At 46.6% G+C, this 20,697-nt stretch overlaps 1 pseudogene across 1 annotated transcript; it reads right to left on the bottom strand.

Moving 5' to 3' along the window:
• Positions 1 to 291: 291 nt before the first annotated feature.
• LOC311123539 (palmitoyltransferase ZDHHC7-like) lies at positions 292 to 20,245 on the bottom strand (annotated as a pseudogene). The gene is made up of 4 exons (XR_014615156.1): positions 20,126 to 20,245; positions 12,171 to 12,485; positions 4,383 to 4,507; positions 292 to 387 (listed from the first exon to the last, which is right to left on the bottom strand). The product of XR_014615156.1 is annotated as a palmitoyltransferase ZDHHC7-like (transcript).
• Positions 20,246 to 20,697: the final 452 nt, after the last annotated feature.

Genomic DNA, 20,697 nt, shown 5'->3' with positions numbered 1-20,697 from the left:
GGACTTGACATAATAAGGTACAGTCAGGATTCCCCCTACACTGAGGTATGGTAGGACTTGACATAATAAGGTACAGTCAGGATTCCCCTCTACACTGAGGTATGGTAGGACTTGACATAATAAGGTACAGTCAGGATTCCCCTCTACACTGAGGTATGGTAGGACTTGACATAATAAGGTACAGTCAGGATTCCCCTCTACACTGAGGTATGGTAGGACTTGACATAATAAGGTACAGTCAGGATTCCCCTCTACACTGAGGTATGGTAGGACTTGACATAAGGTACTTACAGTAAAGAGCACAAAGAGCGCTGGTTCTTCTCCCCTACACAGTTGTTGACCCAGGGACAGTGGTGGTCCATCTTACGGATACACGGCTTACAGATACAGAGGAGAGGAGGAGGAGAGGAGAGGAGAGGAGAGGAGAGGAGAGGAGAGGAGAGAGAGGAGAGAGAGGAGAGGAGAGGAGAGGAGAGGAGAGGAGAGGTGAAGCTGGTTGAGAGAAGAATGCCAAGCGTGTCCAAAGCTGTCATCAAGGCAAAGGGTGGCTACTTTGAAGAATCTCAAATATAAAACATATTTTGATTTGTTTAACACTTTTTGTTACTACATGATTCCATATGCGTTATTTTCATAGTTTTGATGTCTTCACTATTATTCTACAATTTAGAAAATGGTTTAAAAAATAAAGAAAAACCCTTGAATGAGTAGGTGGTCCAAACATTTGACTGGTACTGTATACACGAACTGTTTGGGCTGGGAAGCACGCAGACACCTAAACCAGTGTGTATCCCTTCACCTGCAGTGGTGAGCCCTCTCTGGCTTGATGTGTTATATATCTATAGGGCTCTATAACTTTGTACATCTCTGTCATGGTGTCTACCTGCAGTGGTGAGCCCTCTGTGGCTTGATGTGTTATATATCTATAGGGCTCTATAACATGGTGCATCTCTGTCATGGTGTCTACCTGCAGTGGTGATCCCTCTGTGGCTTGATGTGTTTATATATCTATAGGGCTCTATAACATGGTACATCTCTGTCATGGTGTCTACCTGCAGTGGTGAGCCCTCTGTGGCTTGATGTGTTATATATCTATAGGGCTCTATAACATGGTGCATCTCTGTCATGGTGTCTACCTGCAGTGGTGAGCCCTCTGAGGCTTGATGTGTTATATTCTATAGGCTCTATAACAGGTACATCTCTGTCATGGTGTCTACCTGCCAGTGGTGAGCCCTCTCTGGCTTGATGTGTTATATATCTATAGGGCTCTATAACATGGTACATCTCTGTCATGGTGTCTACCTGCAGTGGGGAGCCCTCTCTGGCTTGGATGTGGTTATATATCTATAGGGCTCTATAACATGGTACATCTCTGTCATGGTGTCTACCTGCAGTGGTGAGCCCTCTGTGGCTTGATGTGTTATATATCTATAGGGCTCTATAACATGGTACATCTCTGTCATGGTGTCTACCTGCAGTGGTGAGCCCTCTGTGGCTTGATGTGTTATATATCTATAGGGCTCTATAACATGGTACATCTCTGTCATGGTGTCTACCTGCAGTGGTGAGCCCTCTGTGGCTTGATGTGTTATATATCTATAGGGCTCTATAACATGGTACATCTCTGTCATGGTGTCTACCTGCAGTGGTGAGCCCTCTCTGGCTTGATGTGTTATATATCTATAGGGCTCTATAACATGGTACATCTCTGTCATGGTGTCTACCTGCAGTGGTGAGCCCTCTGTGGCTTGATGCGTTATATATCTATAGGGCTCTATAACATGGTACATCTCTGTCATGGTGTCTACCTGCAGTGGTGAGCCCTCTGTGGCTTGATGTGTTATATATCTATAGGGCTCTATAACATGGTGTCATGGTGTCTACCTGCAGTGGTGAGCCCTCTGTGGCTTGATGTGTTATATATCTATAGGGCTCTATAACATGGTGCATCTCTGTCATGGTGTCTACCTGCAGTGGTGAGCCCTCTGTGGCTTGATGTGTTATATATCTATAGGGCTCTATAACATGGTACATCTCTGTCATGGTGTCTACCTGCAGTGGTGAGCCCTCTGTGGCTTGATGTGTTATATATCTATAGGGCTCTATAACATGGTACATCTCTGTCATGGTGTCTACCTGCAGTGGTGAGCCCTCTGTGGCTTGATGTGTTATATATCTATAGGGCTCTATAACATGGTACATCTCTGTCATGGTGTCTACCTGCAGTGGTGAGCCCTCTGTGGCTTGATGTGTTATTATATCTATAGGGCTCTATAACATGGTACATCTCTGTTATGGTGTCTACCTGCAGTGGTGAGCCCTCTCTGGCTTGATGCGTTATATATCTATAGGGCTCTATAACATGGTACATCTCTGTCATGGTGTCTACCTGCAGTGGTGAGCCCTCTGTGGCTTGATGTGTTATATATCTATAGGGCTCTATAAAATGGTACATCTCTGTCATGGTGTCTACCTGCAGTGGTGAGCCCTCTCTGGCTTGATGTGTTATATATCTATAGGGCTCTATAACATGGTACATCTCTGTCATGGTGTCTACCTGCAGTGGTGAGCCCTCTCTGGCTTGATGCGTTATATATCTATAGGGCTCTATAACATGGTACATCTCTGTCATGGTGTCTACCTGCAGTGGTGAGCCCTCTGTGGCTTGATGCGTTATATATCTATAGGGCTCTATAACATGGTACATCTCTGTCATGGTGTCTACCTGCAGTGGTGAGCCCTCTCTGGCTTGATGCGTTATATATCTATAGGGCTCTATAACATGGTGTCATGGTGTCTACCTGCAGTGGTGAGCCCTCTCTGGCTTGATGCGTTATATATCTATAGGGCTCTATAACATGGTACATCTCTGTTATGGTGTCTACCTGCAGTGGTGAGCCCTCTGTGGCCTGATGTGTTATATATCTATAGGGCTCTATAACATGGTGCATCTCTGTCATGGTGTCTACCTGCAGTGGTGAGCCCTCTGTGGCTTGATGTGTTATATATCTATAGGGCTCTATAACATGGTACATCTCTGTCATGGTGTCTACCTGCAGTGGTGAGCCCTCTCTGGCTTGATGTGTTATATATCTATAGGGCTCTATAACATGGTACATCTCTGTCATGGTGTCTACCTGCAGTGGTGAGCCCCTCTGTGGCTTGATGTGTTATATATCTATAGGGCTCTATAACATGGTACATCTCTGTCATGGTGTCTACCTGCAGTGGTGAGCCCTCTCTGGCTTGATGCGTTATATATCTATAGGGCTCTATAACATGGTACATCTCTGTCATGGTGTCTACCTGCAGTGGTGAGCCCTCTCTGGCTTGATGTGTTATATATCTATAGGGCTCTATAACATGGTACATCTCTGTCATGGTGTCTACCTGCAGTGGTGAGCCCTCTGTGGCTTGATGTGTTATATATCTATAGGGCTCTATAACATGGTGTCATGGTGTCATGGTGTCTACCTGCAGTGGTGAGCCCTCTGTGGCTTGATGTGTTATATATCTATAGGGCTCTATAACATGGTGCATCTCTGTCATGGTGTCTACCTGCAGTGGTGAGCCCTCTGTGGCTTGATGTGTTATATATCTATAGGGCTCTATAACATGGTGTCATGGTGTCATGGTGTCTACCTGCAGTGGTGAGCCCTCTCTGGCCTGATGTGTTATATATCTATAGGGCTCTATAACATGGTGTCATGGTGTCTACCTGCAGTGGTGAGCCCTCTGTGGCTTGATGTGTTATACATCTATAGGGCTCTATAACATGGTACATCTCTGTCATGGTGTCTACCTGCAGTGGTGAGCCCTCTGTGGCTTGATGTGTTATATATCTATAGGGCTCTATAACATGGTACATCTCTGTCATGGTGTCTACCTGCAGTGGTGAGCCCTCTGTGGCTTGATGTGTTATATATCTATAGGGCTCTATAACATGGTACATCTCTGTCATGGTGTCTACCTGCAGTGGTGAGCCCTCTGTGGCTTGATGTGTTATATATCTATAGGGCTCTATAACATGGTGTCATGGTGTCATGGTGTCTACCTGCAGTGGTGAGCCCTCTCTGGCTTGATGTGTTATACATCTATAGGGCTCTATAACATGGTACATCTCTGTCATGGTGTCTACCTGCAGTGGTGAGCCCTCTGTGGCTTGATGTGTTATATATCTATAGGGCTCTATAACATGGTGTCATGGTGTCATGGTGTCTACCTGCAGTGGTGAGCCCTCTCTGGCCTGATGTGTTATATATCTATAGGGCTCTATAACATGGTGTCATGGTGTCTACCTGCAGTGGTGAGCCCTCTGTGGCTTGATGTGTTATATATCTATAGGGCTCTATAACATGGTACATCTCTGTCATGGTGTCTACCTGCAGTGGTGAGCCCTCTGTGGCTTGATGCTGCAGCACTTGGGGCATTTATAGACGACCTCCCCAGGTGTCAGCTGCAGACTCTCCACGTACTCTTTGGTGGCGTTGCCCTTAGGAACCGCCCCCTGATGGGAGGGGAGGGCGTTAGACGAACATCAGAGCAGGACGGACACAAAGCAGATTCAGACACTGTACAATATTATATCTAGTCTATACATTAAACAATTTAGTCTTTACACTGAGGGGAGGAAACGTCAGAATGGATCCAGTTAGGGTCAAGTTCTGAGGGACGATCTCTCAAAAGAAATGTTCTTTGTTCCTGTAATGGCTCTGTTCAGTAACGTATCCTCTAGTTGTCTCTCTATCCTGTAGCAGTGTCCACTGTCTGTCCAGTCACATCTCCTCTAGTTGTCTCTATCCTGAAGCAGTATCCACTGTCTGTCCAGTCACATCTCCTCTAGTTGTCTCTCTATCCTGAAGCAGTATCCACTGTCTGTTCAGTCACATCTCCTCTAGTTGTCTCTCTATCCTGAAGCAGTATCCACTGTCTGTCCAGTCACATCTCCTCTAGTTGTCTCTCTATCCTGTAGCAGTGTCCACTGTCTGTCCAGTCACATCTCCTCTAGTTGTCTCTATCCTGAAGCAGTATCCACTGTCTGTCCAGTCACATCTCCTCTAGTTGTCTCTCTATCCTGAAGCAGTATCCACTGTCTGTCCAGTCACATCTCCTCTAGTTGTCTCTCTCTATCCTGAAGCAGTATCCACTGTCTGTCCAGTCACATCTCCTCTAGTTGTCTCTATCCTGAAGCAGTATCCACTGTCTGTCCAGTCACATCTCCTCTAGTTGTGTCTCTATCCTGAAGCAGTATCCACTGTCTGTCCAGTCACATCTCCTCTAGTTGTGTCTCTATCCTGAAGCAGTATCCACTGTCTGTCCAGTCACATCTCCTCTAGTTGTCTCTCTATCCTGAAGCAGTATCCACTGTCTGTCCAGTCACATCTCCTCTAGTTGTCTCTCTATCCTGAAGCAGTATCCACTGTCTGTCCAGTCACATCTCCTCTAGTTGTGTCTCTATCCTGTAGCAGTATCCACTGTCTGTCCAGTCACATCTCCTCTAGTTGTCTCTCTATCCTGAAGCAGTATCCACTGTCTGTCCAGTCACATCTCCTCTAGTTGTCTCTCTATCCTGAAGCAGTATCCACTGTCTGTCCAGTCACATCTCCTCTAGTTGTGTCTCTCTATCCTGAAGCAGTATCCACTGTCTGTCCAGTCACATCTCCTCTAGTTGTCTCTCTATCCTGAAGCAGTATCCACTGTCTGTCCAGTCACATCTCCTCTAGTTGTCTCTCTATCCTGAAGCAGTATCCACTGTCTGTTCAGTCACATCTCCTCTAGTTGTCTCTCTATCCTGAAGCAGTATCCACTGTCTGTCCAGTCACATCTCCTCTAGTTGTCTCTCTATCCTGAAGCAGTATCCACTGTCTGTCCAGTCACATCTCCTCTAGTTGTGTCTCTCTATCCTGAAGCAGTATCCACTGTCTGTCCAGTCACATCTCCTCTAGTTGTGTCTCTCTATCCTGAAGCAGTATCCACTGTCTGTCCAGTCACATCTCCTCTAGTTGTCTCTCTATCCTGAAGCAGTATCCACTGTCTGTCCAGTCACATCTACTCTAGTTGTCTCTCTATCCTGAAGCAGTATCCACTGTCTGTTCAGTCACATCTCCTCTAGTTGTGTCTCTCTATCCTGAAGCAGTATCCACTGTCTGTCCAGTCACATCTCCTCTAGTTGTCTCTCTATCCTGAAGCAGTATCCACTGTCTGTTCAGTCACATCTCCTTTAGTTGTCTCTCTATCCTGAAGCAGTATCCACTGTCTGTCCAGTCACATGTCCTCTAGTTGTCTCTCTATCCTGAAGCAGTATCCACTGTCTGTCCAGTCACATCTCCTCTAGTTGTCTCTCTATCCTGAAGCAGTATCCACTGTCTGTCCAGTCACATCTCCTCTAGTTGTCTCTCTATCCTGAAGCAGTATCCACTGTCTGTCCAGTCACATCTCCTCTAGTTGTGTCTCTCTATCCTGAAGCAGTATCCACTGTCTGTTCAGTCACATCTCCTCTAGTTGTCTCTCTATCCTGAAGCAGTATCCACTGTCTGTCCAGTCACATCTACTCTAGTTGTCTCTCTATCCTGAAGCAGTATCCACTGTCTGTTCAGTCACATCTCCTCTAGTTGTGTCTCTCTATCCTGAAGCAGTATCCACTGTCTGTCCAGTCACATCTCCTCTAGTTGTCTCTCTATCCTGAAGCAGTATCCACTGTCTGTCCAGTCACATCTCCTCTAGTTGTGTCTCTATCCTGAAGCAGTATCCACTGTCTGTTCAGTCACATCTCCTCTAGTTGTCTCTATCCTGAAGCAGTATCCACTGTCTGTCCAGTCACATCTCCTCTAGTTGTGTCTCTATCCTGAAGCAGTATCCACTGTCTGTCCAGTCACATCTCCTCTAGTTGTCTCTCTATCCTGAAGCAGTATCCACTGTCTGTCCAGTCACATCTCCTCTAGTTGTCTCTCTATCCTGAAGCAGTATCCACTGTCTGTTCAGTCACATCTCCTCTAGTTGTGTCTCTATCCTGAAGCAGTATCCACTGTCTGTCCAGTCACATCTCCTCTAGTTGTCTCTCTATCCTGAAGCAGTATCCACTGTCTGTCCAGTCACATCTCCTCTAGTTGTGTCTCTCTATCCTGAAGCAGTATCCACTGTCTGTCCAGTCACATCTCCTCTAGTTGTCTCTCTATCCTGAAGCAGTATCCACTGTCTGTCCAGTCACATCTCCTCTAGTTGTGTCTCTCTATCCTGAAGCAGTATCCACTGTCTGTCCAGTCACATCTCCTCTAGTTGTCTCTCTATCCTGAAGCAGTATCCACTGTCTGTCCAGTCACATCTCCTCTAGTTGTCTCTCTATCCTGAAGCAGTATCCACTGTCTGTCCAGTCACATCTCCTCTAGTTGTCTCTCTATCCTGAAGCAGTATCCACTGTCTGTCCAGTCACATCTCCTCTAGTTGTGTCTCTCTATCCTGAAGCAGTATCCACTGTCTGTCCAGTCACATCTCCTCTAGTTGTCTCTCTATCCTGAAGCAGTATCCACTGTCTGTCCAGTCACATCTCCTCTAGTTGTCTCTCTATCCTGAAGCAGTATCCACTGTCTGTCCAGTCACATCTCCTCTAGTTGTCTCTCTATCCTGAAGCAGTATCCACTGTCTGTCCAGTCACATCTCCTCTAGTTGTGTCTCTATCCTGAAGCAGTATCCACTGTCTGTCCAGTCACATCTCCTCTAGTTGTCTCTCTCTATCCTGAAGCAGTATCCACTGTCTGTCCAGTCACATCTCCTCTAGTTGTCTCTCTATCCTGAAGCAGTATCCACTGTCTGTCCAGTCACATCTCCTCTAGTTGTCTCTCTATCCTGAAGCAGTATCCACTGTCTGTCCAGTCACATCTCCTCTAGTTGTCTCTCTATCCTGAAGCAGTATCCACTGTCTGTCCAGTCACATCTCCTCTAGTTGTCTCTCTATCCTGAAGCAGTATCCACTGTCTGTCCAGTCACATCTCCTCTAGTTGTGTCTCTCTCCTAAAGCAGCTAGTATGTACTGGATTATATACATTGAGTGATGTATATTCTTTCATTTAGAGGAAAGGCTGGTCAGTTCTTAAATCACATTCTCAAAACACTACTATGCACTATGGTAACCCTGGGTACAGATGTGGTGAGATATATTGGCACCCCTTGGTAACCCTGGGTACAGATGTGGTGAGATATATTGGCACCCTTGCAAGAGTATTATGTTTTTATGTTGAAAATACTTTTGGTGTTTACATGTGTGTTCTTCTATTTAAGGGGGTGTATCAGCTTTCATATTGCAGATAGATTGTAGCTTCCATCAATGTAATTTACTGCATAATTTCCAATCCCCATATATATTTTTTCTATAAAAATATACACTACCGGTCAAAAGTTTGGGGTCACTTAGAAATGTCCTGGTTTTCGAAAGAAAAGCAATTTTTTTGTCCATTAAAATAACATCAAATTGATCAGAAATACAGTGTAGACATTGTTAATGTTGTAAATGTCTATTGTAGCTGGAAACGGCTGATTTTTAATGGATTATCTACACAGGCGTACAGAGGCCCATTATCAGCAACCATCAGTCCTGTGTTCCAATGGCACGTTGTGTTTGCTAATCCAAGTTGATCATTTTAAAAGGCTAATTGATCATTAGAAAACCATTCTGCAGTTCTGAAGGCAAAAGGGTGTGGGGGGGGGGGGGGGGGGTAAACTCAATATTAGGAAGGTGTTCTTAATGTTTTGTCCACTCAGTGTATTTGACCGCATCTATATACACTTAAAAAGGTGCAATCAGCAGTTGCTACATCCATTTTTGGTCTTATAAATTAATGATATGTACCCATTGATTCTTGAAGTATATAACTTAATATAAGCTGGTTTTACTCCAACATTTGTAAACAAAGAAAATATAAACAAACATGGTTAAAACTATAATGTTGATGTCATGGATGGTCAGTCCCTGCATTCACAGCTGTCTATGAATTTGAAAGAGGTTCCATTTCCCCAGCCCTCAGCTATTTACCGAACCAGGGGCGGGGATGCTAATTTCCGCTTTAATGTAAAAAATCCACCCAGAACTGAGCATTAACCGTTAACTGAGTCAGCATCCAGTTACATCACTCCTTCCTTCTGCATTATGATATTATGGCTTTAACTGGAGCAATCAAAAGGATGTGGCGCCTTCCCCTCCCCACTGATCGTTCTGAACTGTCAACTCATCCTTTCATGTGGGGGTGTAGGACCTGACCGTTCAGCAGAACCAGTTCCATCGGAAGAGAACACTCCCCTAGGAATCTGTGGTACCTTGTTCCTCCTGTCCCTACTCCTAGACTGTCCTCCTGTCCCTACTACTAGACTGTCCTCCTGTCCCTACCACTAGACTGTCCTCCTGTCACTACTACTAGACTGTCCTCCTGTCCCTACCACTAGACTGTCCTCCTGTCACTACCACTAGACTGTCCTCCTGTCACTACTACTAGACTGTCCTCCTGTCCCTACTACTAGACTGTCCTCCTGTCCCTACTACTAGACTGTCCTCCTGTCCCTACCACTAGACTGTCCTCCTGTCAATACCACTAGACTGTCCTCCTGTCCCTACTACTAGACTGTCCTCCTGTCACTACTACTAGACTGTCCTCCTGTCAATACCACTAGACTGTCCTCCTGTCCCTACTACTAGACTGTCCTCCTGTCCCTACTACTAGACTGTCCTCCTGTCAATACCACTAGACTGTCCTCCTGTCACTACTACTAGACTGTCCTCCTGTCACCACCACTAGACTGTCCTCCTGTCACTACTACTAGACTGTCCTCCTGTCACCACTACTAGACTGTCCTCCTGTCACCACTACTAGACTGTCCTCCTGTCACTACCACTAGACTGTCCTCCTGTCACTACCACTAGACTGTCCTCCTGTCACTAGACTGTCCTCCTGTCCCTACCACTAGACTGTCCTCCTGTCACCACCACTAGACTGTCCTCCTGTCACTACCACTAGACTGTCCTCCTGTCACTACCACTAGACTGTCCTCCTGTCAATACCACTAGACTGTCCTCCTGTCACTACCACTAGACTGTCCTCCTGTCCCTACCACTAGACTGTCCTCCTGTCCCTACCACTAGACTGTCCTCCTGTCCCTACTACTAGACTGTCCTCCTGTCCCTACTAGACTGTCCTCCTGTCCCTACTACTAGACTGTCCTCCTGTCCCTACTACTAGACTGTCCTCCTGTCCCTACTAGACTGTCCTCCTGTCCCTACTACTAGACTGTCCTCCTGTCAATACCACTAGACTGTCCTCCTGTCCCTACCACTAGACTGTCCTCCTGTCCCTACCACTAGACTGTCCTCCTGTCCCTACTACTAGACTGTCCTCCTGTCCCTACTACTAGACTGTCCTCCTGTCCCTACTACTAGACTGTCCTCCTGTCACTACCACTAGACTGTCCTCCTGTCACTACCACTAGACTGTCCTCCTGTCCCTACTAGTCAGTCAGTCTGTTCCTACAACACAGTCAGTCAGTCACTTGTCAGTCTCTCTCCCCCCCTCCCTCTCTCCCCCCTCCCTCTCTCCCCCTCTCTCTCCCCCCCTCCCTCTCTCTCCCCCCTCTCTCCCCCCCTCTCTCTCTCCCCCCCTCTCTCTCTCTCTCCCCCCTCCCCTCCCCCCTCCCTCTCTCTCCCCCCTCTCTCCCCCCTCCCTCTCTCTCCCCCCTCTCTCTCCCCCCCTCCCTCTCCCTCTCCCCCCCTCCCTCCCTCTCCCCCATCCCACACACTCTCCCCCCTCCTCCCTCTCACTCTCCCCCCTCCTTCCTCTCACTCTCCCCCCTCCTCCCTCTCACCCCTCCTCCCTCTCACTCTCCCCCCTCCTCCCTCTCACTCTCCCCCCTCCTTCCTCTCACTCTCCCCCCTCCTCCCTCTCACCCCTCCTCCCTCTCACTCTCCCCCCTCCTCCCTCTCACTCTCCCCCTTCCTCCCTCTCACTCTCCCCCCTCCCTCTCTCTCCCTCTTACAGCTGCTCATGTGTCCTACCAGGAGACAGTCTCCTTCTCCCAGAGAGAGTCACCCCCTGTCCTCCCTCCTCACCCTGCCAGGAGACAGTCTCCTTCTCCCAGAGAGAGTCACCCCCTGTCCTCCCTCCTCACCCTACCAGGAGACAGTCTCCTTCTCCCAGAGAGAGTCACCCCCTGTCCTCCCTCCTCACCCTGCCAGGAGACAGTCTCCTTCTCCCAGAGAGAGTCACCCCCTGTCCTCCCTCCTCACCCTGCCAGGAGACAGTCTCCTTCTCCCAGAGAGAGTCACCCCCTGTCCTCCCTCCTCACCCTGCCAGGAGACAGTCTCATTCTCCCAGAGAGAGTCACCCCCTGTCCTCCCTCCTCACCCTACCAGGAGACAGTCTCATTCTCCCAGAGAGAGTCACCCCCTGTCCTCCCTCCTCACCCTACCAGGAGACAGTCTCCTTCTCCCAGAGAGAGTCACCCCCTGTCCTCCCTCCTCACCCTACCAGGAGACAGTCTCCTTCTCCCAGAGAGAGTCACCCCCTGTCCTCCCTCCTCACCCTACCAGGAGACAGTTTCATTCTCCCAGAGAGAGAGTCACCCCCTGTCCTCCCTCCTCACCCTACCAGGAGACAGTCTCATTCTCCCAGAGAGAGTCACCCCCTGTCCTCCCTCCTCACCCAACCAGGAGACAGTCTCATTCTCCCAGAGAGAGTCACCCCCTGTCCTCCCTCCTCACCCTACCAGGAGACAGTCTCATTCTCCCAGAGAGAGTCACCCCCTGTCCTCCCTCCTCACCCTACCAGGAGACAGTCTCCTTCTCCCAGAGAGAGTCACCCCCTGTCCTCCCTCCTCACCCTACCAGGAGACAGTCTCCTTCTCCCAGAGAGAGTCACCCCCTGTCCTCCCTCCTCACCCTGCCAGGAGACAGTCTCCTTCTCCCAGAGAGAGTCACCCCCTGTCCTCCCTCCTCACCCTGCCAGGAGACAGTCTCCTTCTCCCAGAGGGAGAGTCACTCTGTCCTCACAGTGACAGACAGACACAGACAGACAGATAGACGTGTCATCGTTCTGAGGTGCGCTGCCAGGGCCATGATAGCCAGGAAGTTGATGACCGCTCCATTGACCAGAGCCTCCCCTGTCTTCTCTTTTCCTCCCCCTCCAACTTCTCACCGGGTCTGACAGCATGGCACGTAGATGCGAGGCCAGCGCCATGACGGCCAGGAAGTTAAACAGCGCTCCGTTGATCATGGAGTACCAGAAACTCTTGTTTGGCAGCAGCATCACCAAATTGACCACAAAGTCAGCATAGAGGACCAAGAACCAGGTCACCACACCACAGACTATACCACAGCCGTCCTGGATGAACCACAGGCGGTCGTGGTCAGCCGGGGGACCCAGGGCACCAGGTACTCTACCAGCCTCAGGGTCATCATCAGCTGACAGCAGGGGGTGGTGCTGCCGGTGGCCTGGAGACTGCATCCTGACCTGGAAGGGAGGAGGAGGAGGAGGAGGGAGGGAGGTAGGGAGGTAGGAGGAGGGTGGAGGGGGAGGAGGAGGAGGAGAGAGGAGGGAGGAGGAGGGAGGAGAAAGATGGCATCAGAAACAGTCATTTAACAAAAGTCTATTTCATGGCTCCTCAAATTAGTGTTCCACCCTTGCTGGGCTGTCAAGTCCATTGACTACAGGACTACAGTCAAACTATCGGACTTTATTTGGACTGAATGTGGTATAACTTTGAATACAAAATTCAGACCAACTCCTGCTTACTATCGGGACGCCCCCAATGGCACCCTATTCCCTATATAGTACACAACTTCTGACCAGAGAATGGCACCCTATTCCCTATATAGTGCACTACTTTAGACCAGAGAATGGTACCCTATTCCCTATATAGTGCACAGCTTCTGACCAGAGAATGGTACCCTATTCCCTATATAGTGCACTACTTTAGACCAGAGAATGGCACCCTATTCCCTATATAGTGCACAACTTCTGACCAGAGAATGGCACCCTATTCCCTATATAGTGCACAACTTCTGACCAGAGAATGGCACCCTATTCCCTATATAGTGCACTACTTTAGACCAGAGAATGGCACCCTATTCCCTATATAGTGCACAACTTCTGACCAGAGAATGGCACCCTATTCCCTATATAGTGCACAACTTCTGACCAGAGAATGGCACCCTATTCCCTATATAGTGCACTACTTTAGACCAGAGAATGGCACCCTATTCCCTATATAGTGCACTACTTCTGACCAGAGAGTGGCACCCTATATAGTGGACTACTTCTGACCAGAGAATGGCACCCTATTCCCTATATAGTGCACTACTTCTGACCAGAGAATGGCACCCTATTCCCTATATAGTGCACTACTTTAGACCAGAGAATGGCACCCTATTCCCTATATAGTGCACTACTTTAGACCAGAGAATGGCACCCTATTCCCTATATAGTGCACTACTTCTGACCAGAGAATGGCACCCTATTCCCTATATAGTGCACTACTTTAGACCAGAGAATGGTACCCTATTCCCTATATAGTGCACTACTTTAGACCAGAGAATGGCACCCTATTCCCTATATAGTGCACAACTTCTGACCAGAGCCCTGCTGCTAATTCACATCCTCCTGCTGTCTAAGACCTGCTGCTAATTCACATCCTCCTGCTGTCTAAGACCTGCTGCTAATTCACATCCTCCTGCTGTCTAAGACCTGCTGCTAATTCACATCCTCCTGCTGTCTAAGACCTGCTGCTAATTCCCATCCTCCTGCTGTCTAAGACCTGCTGCTAATTCACATCCTCCTGCTGTCTAAGACCTGCTGCTAATTCACATCCTCCTGCTGTCTAAGACCTGCTGCTAATTCCCATCCTCCTGCTGTCTAAGACCTGCTGCTAATTCACATCCTCCTGCTGTCTAAGACCTGCTGCTAATTCCCATCCTCCTGCTGTCTAACAGGTGTCTAAGACCTGCTGCTAATTCCCATCCTCCTGCTGTCTAAGACCTGCTGCTAATTCCCATCCTCCTGCTGTCTAACAGGCTGGAGAGAAGAGAGGTTACGGCAGCAAAGACAGACAAGGAAACTGTAATAGTGGAGACAGGAGTGAGTGGAAGTGTTACAATTGTGACAAAACGGGACATTTTGCTAGAGAATGTGAGGAACCGTGTAGTTACTGTGCAAGGAAAGGGCATCAGTTAAGAAACTGTAGGCAGAAGGGGAAGAGAGAAATCAGGAGTCCTCATGACCTGGCTATTTTGGTTTGTTGTTTTTTAATTGGGGTTTTCAAATAAAAAAACAACACACCTAGTATGATGTTTATAAAGGGTTGTTATTTTGATTTTAGGGGGTTTTCAACAGGTCAAAGGTGATAAGTCTTAAAGGAGCACACACAGTGAATTTTATGGAGTTTCTGTTTTGAGTTCAGGGTATACATGATTTCTTATGAGAATAAATGTCATGAGGACTTAATGAACACTTGGGATAATTAACATGTATGTAATATTTAGAATGATGGTAATGCTTAGTATACTATGGGATGGAACAGTTTGTTGAATGATTTCAATTGCCTCTGAACTCTGTTTTGACTTTCTGGTGTTAATTAATCATCCACACTGGTAAATTCTAAAGGCATGAGAGCAGGACTTTAAGTTTCTTTTACCAAGTTGAGGGTAATTTATAGTACTGTGAAAAGTGTGAAGAAATTTATAATTTGGTAATAATATATATATATGATTCGAACCATAAAATAACAGAAGAGAGAGAGAGCTTTCCCTGAATGAGGGATACCTGTTGCTAGTATATTGTACTAATCTTGGATGACTTTTACGGGATAGAAGTAAGTTGAGGTATTATCTAATGTTGTCAGCAGGGTTAAAACACTTCTCTGGTCCCAGTCAGGTGTCAAAAGAGGACGTTTGGATAGATAGAGATCTACTTATAGAGAGCCACTGGAGGGATCTACTTATAGAGAGCTACAGGAGAGATCTACTTATAGAGAGCCATAGGAGGGACCCAATTAAGGAAGTTCACAGATGGGTGAAGCAAGGCCAGTAAATAAGGAAGGAATATGGGTCAAAGACAGCTTACCAATTCTCCCGAAATTACTGTTTAGATATGCTGCAATATTGACACACGGGCAGAGCCATGTGACAACGGGAGGGATGGATGGTAGAGCAGATTAGACAACACTTTGTTGCATATGGGATTACTAATTATAAAATAAAAAAATAAAATAAAAATAAACTTTTGTTCAAGATGTGTTATCTGTGCTCAAAATAATCACCAGGGCAGACAAAGGGCACCTTAGGGTGAGTATCCTCCGGCTAAGTACCCCTTCCAGCAATTGGAAATTGATTTTATAGAGTTATCACGGAGTGAAGGGAAGAAATTTAGAGTAACCCCAGATAAAGATGGGTTATCCCCCTTTGAGAAAGTGTTTGGAAGACCTTACAGAATGCCACAGTTGGCAGGACCAGAACAGGCAGACATAGAACTAGAGAATACACTAGCAGAACACATGAGAAAATGGTTCGTTAACCGTATGTCTAAGAATTTGTGTCCTACAGGAGAATTAAAGGAGAAGGTGATTCATAGTATATAACCTGGAGACTGGGTGTGGATCCAATCGTTGAGGAAAAAGGATTGAAAGCAGCCACGCTGGGAGGGACCATACCAAGTCCTATTGGTAACTGCCTTCGCTATAAGAATAGCTGAGAGAGCCACTTGGGTCCACGTTGCCCACTGCAAAAAGGTGGCCCCCACATACCAACACCGTTGAACACACACACAGAGTTAAAGAGAAGAACTGACCCACTAGGGTTCGGGGGTAAACTCTGTTAACGAAGAAACCCTACCTCGACCTTTCATCACTGTGGGGTGTTTATAGAGGTGTGGGTATGGGGAAGTACCAGGCAAGTGGATCAGGGACAGGATTGGGATGGCGGTTTTGGGGATTTTGGGGGACTCTGAGCTGCATCATCATGTTAACCATATTATGGATTAATCCAGGTCAACCTAAACAGGGAAATGATGCACTGATTCGATCTTGTAGAAATCCTGAAACCAAGAAAGACTATTGGGGGAATGATTATTTTAATAGTTAAAGTCAGTTTAGGACAAGATGGGGGATTCAAGATACCATTTGACTTCTCCCATGAAGAGATAGGTGGTTTTGGGGGCTTTGGTAAGAAGGGGGCGTGTACAAGAAAGTTAGGCCCTAGAAGGTATGGTAAATACATTTGCACTTGGGAACGCTCATGTCCTTGGGCAAGGGTGTATAAACATACCTGGGAAACTCAGCTAGGGCATTGGGTCAAAATAATTTGTATGCCTGTTCAACAGGTAGGCCAACCCTTGTAACTGCTGCACCTATGCCTCAGACCATGTTCTCTTGTGTGATAGATTTGGGATCAAACCAAACCTCACCTAATTGTTCTGATATTAAAATAACCACTCTTAAAAAGGATAATAATAAGGCACCCCAATTCACCATGAACCCCAGAGATTATCAATGTTATAGACACCAAAGTAATGCGAATCACAGATCATATTGGAGAAGGGTTTAAAACAACGTTTTTCTGGTGGGTTACAATTGATTAAAATGTTGACTGGATTAATTACATCTACAAAAGGTTTGTTAATTAGACAGGGGATGCAGTGAAGAGAATCTCAGGCCAACTATTCGCCACCTCACTCATGACCTGCAGAATAGTTTGGTTCTCAAAATGCTTTTAGCAGAGAAGGGCGGATTTACAAGATGGTGGGAGGTCATTGTTGTATGTTTATCCCCAACAATACAGCCCCAGATGGTACAGTAACTAGAGCACTGGCATGTCTCACTGCATTAAGTAAAGAATGGGCTGAGAACTGAGGGGTTGAATACATCAATGACTGGTTGGTTTGATAACATGTTGGGTAAATGGAAAACTATTGTTGTAACTATTTTAGGCGCGGCAATCGCATCTATGGGTATGTTTGTTCTTTGTGGATGTTGTCTTATTCCCTGTGTCCGAGGGTTGGTGAGCAAGGCGTTGGAGAATGCAGTATCACAGCAGATGGTGAGATACGGCTCAATCCCGGACTCCGACCTAAGGAATGAAGAATATGACCCACCAGGCTTGATGGAGGACGACGACGATTCAGAGTTTGAGACTGGATGTTTTCCTAGAACTATAAATCTCTAGTTTAAAAGTAATTGTAATGATTTTCTGTGTATTAAAGTGTGGATAATTTAGTCAAAGGGTGGATTGATATAGAAATTAAAATATATACAGGTTAAAAAATAATGACAATGTTCCACCCTTAAATATAGTTGTGAAATGTTCTTGTTTTAAGTATGATTAGTACTTTCTTAGTAGTGACTAATTATTATACTCTGAAACTGTGCGAGATGTGTTAGAATCTACTACCTGATAATGTGTGAGTGTAGGACCAGTAAAGACTATGACATTGAGTTACTATTTAGCAATGTGAGTAAGAGTTAGGCCAGACAACAAAGGACAAGGAGAACTGGCTACAGACAACTGAGAAACCAAGATAACTGAGGAATATAGGGAGGAGAGAAACTGTTAGGCTTGGGAGAGTGCATGTGTGTGTGTGTGCATGTGTGTGTGTGTGTGTGTGTGTGTGTGTGTGAACTGATGGTCAGGAGATCAGTTTTAAAGTGGAAAACTACAGCCCGCCTACAGAGAGGAGGGATTTTTTTGTATGACGTATGAGTATAAAAGATGGACTCTGAAATTGTGATGGAGAATTCTCAATGAATAAAATCTCTGACTATGCAGACCGGGACTCTGTCCGTTTCTTAAATCCAAAAGACTTACAACCTTTTGGGAGACGCACAGAGACACTGAAATAGTTTGTTAAATAATTCACATAACAGGTTGTACATGGCAGGTTCCTTAATAATTTGTGTGAGATTGAGGGCATCTAGTTTATATTGTAGGACGGCCGGGGTGTTAAGCATATCCCAGTTTAGGTCACCAAGCAGTACGATCTCTGAGGATAGATGGGGGGCAAGCAATTCACATATGGTGTCCAGGGCACAGCTGGGGGCTGAGGGGGGTCTGTAGCAAGCGGCAACAGTGAGAGACTTATTTCTGGAAAGGTGGATTTTTAGAAGTAGAAGCTCAAACTGTTTGGGCACAGACCTGGATAGTACGATAGAGCTCTGCAGGCTATCTCTACAGTAGATTGCAACTCCGCCCCCTTTGGCAGTTCTATCTAGATGGAAAATGTTGTAATTCGGGATGGATAAGAGCGTCCGCTAAATGACTTAAATGTAAATGTAAGTAAGTGTGTGTGTCAGCAATGTGAGGTGGTGCAGTGCCAAGTGTGTGTGTGTGTGTGTGTGTGTGTGTGTGTGTATTCCCACAGATGTAACCCAGATCTGCACACTGGCCTCTATCCCAGATCTGCACACTGGCCTCTATCCCTTCCACACACTGGCCTCTATCCCTTCCACACACTGGCCTCTATCCCTTCCACACACTGGCCTCTATCCCTTCCACACACTGGCCTCTATCCCTTCCACACACCGGCCTCTATCCCTTCCACACACTGGCCTCTATCCCTTCCACACACTGGCCTCTATCCCTTCCACACACTGGCCTCTATCCCTTCCACACACCGGCCTCTATCCCTTCCACACACCGGCCTCTATCCCTTCCACACACGGGCCTCTATCCCTTCCACACACGGGCCTCTATCCCTTCCACACACGGGCCTCTATCCCTTCCACACACGGGCCTCTATCCCTTCCACACACGGGCCTCTATCCCTTCCACACACGGGCCTCTATCCCTTCCACACACTGGCCTCTATCCCTTCCACACACCGGCCTCTATCCCTTCCACACACCGGCCTCTATCCCTTCCACACACGGGCCTCTATCCCTTCCACACACGGGCCTCTATCCCTTCCACACACGGGCCTCTATCCCTTCCACACACGGGCCTCTATCCCTTCCACACACTGGCCTCTATCCCTTCCACACACCGGCCTCTATCCCTTCCACACACTGGCCTCTATCCCTTCCACACACTGGCCTCTATCCCTTCCACAACAGCATATTTCCCTGACGGGGACACACCCCCCTGTCTGGATGTACCAACACACACATTTAACACCCGAGTCTAGAGGCAAATGTGTCATTTGTAGATAATGTGGTCCAGGCCAAGTTAATGTTAACTAGGCTGAGCATTTAGATGCCCTGAATAACAGGATGCGTCCCAAAGGACACTATAAAGGGAATAGGACACCTTTCAGGAAGCAGACATGTCCAAGTGTAGCTATCCACACAACAAGTAGCAGTGAAACAGCACAACCTCGGCTGTAGTATCGGTATCATTCAGTCAAGCTCCACCTTCCTCTGCAGTCGAGGAAATTCACTGATCTCCTAATAGTCGGTCCGGTATGTTGTCTACAAAGCCTCCGGTATGTTGTCTACAAAGCCTCGCTACCGTCACACCCATATGCTCTTTAAATAGCCTAGACTAGAGGGCTCTTACGTCTAGTGACAGCCAGTGACAGGTTATATGACTACCCACATGCCACATTGGTCTGATCCAGTCCACATCGTCTCTTTGGCAAACTGTGTACTAGAAGAAACCTGTCATATCTGATCTACTAGCAATTAATTTGATCAGTACTTTCTGAGGATCATTTCTTCTTGATGGTTCGAACATGTTTAGTAGCTACTAGTAACTAATATGTGAAACATTTTTGCATGATTATTCGCCACAACACATTTGTCATATCTGTTTGAGCGACAGAGACACAACAGCGGATGTCCGAACGGATTAAAATGGTAAATTGCATTAGCTAAGCTAGCTACAATTATTAACTACAGCAATCATTCAAACAAATAAGAAAGCCATCACTCTTCACGACTCCACTCGTGATTACGGCTAGCTAATGTAGCTAACGTTAGCTAGAATTGACAACATGTTACAACGGTTGCTATTTTGCTTTAATTGACCAAACATTGTTTCTAGCTAAATCAAAACTAGCTAGCCAGTTAGCATAACAACACCAAATATGTTTTTAACTAACCCATCTCATTGTTCTATCTATGACAATACTGCCAATTCTGTTAGCTAACGTTATCTGTCGCTTCTTACCACAATGTTCCTTGATCGAGACCAGACGTGGATGTATGTAGTCGTCGTCGGTTACATTTTTATACGTTGTATTATTTTCATTTCAGCCCAAAGAAAATCACAAACATCCACCATCTTCACCCTCCCTCTCGCACAACTCACACCAACGCTAACAGCTGGCTGAATTACTTCCGGGTTTTTCTGATTGGGCAGTACGACGAGTCGGTTCTTCTTCTTCTTCTTTTTCTTTGAGGTTTAACGGCGGTTGGCATCCAATATGTTGCATTACCGCCACCTATTAGACTGGAGGACAACTCCCTTATATTTTGCTTGAAAAAATAAATAAAATAAAGAAATACCCTACCATCTAACACTACACTCACGAATTAAAAAAACATTAATGAAATGAAATTAACACCACCCTACTCCACTATTTAAATATATTTAAGGGGCGGCAGGTAGCTTAGTGGTTAAGAGCGTTGTGCCAGTAACTGAAAGGTCGCTGGTTCTAATCCCCGAGCCAACTAGGTGAAAAATCTGTCGTTGTGCCCTTGAGCAAGGCACTTAACCCTAATTGCTCCTGTAAGTCGCTC

The sequence above is a fragment of the Coregonus lavaretus genome (assembly GCF_964263955.1).
Source record: "Coregonus lavaretus genome assembly, contig: HAP1_SCAFFOLD_4345, whole genome shotgun sequence".
NCBI lineage: Eukaryota > Metazoa > Chordata > Actinopteri > Salmoniformes > Salmonidae > Coregonus > Coregonus lavaretus.
This window is presented reverse-complemented; position numbering and strand designations above follow the sequence as displayed.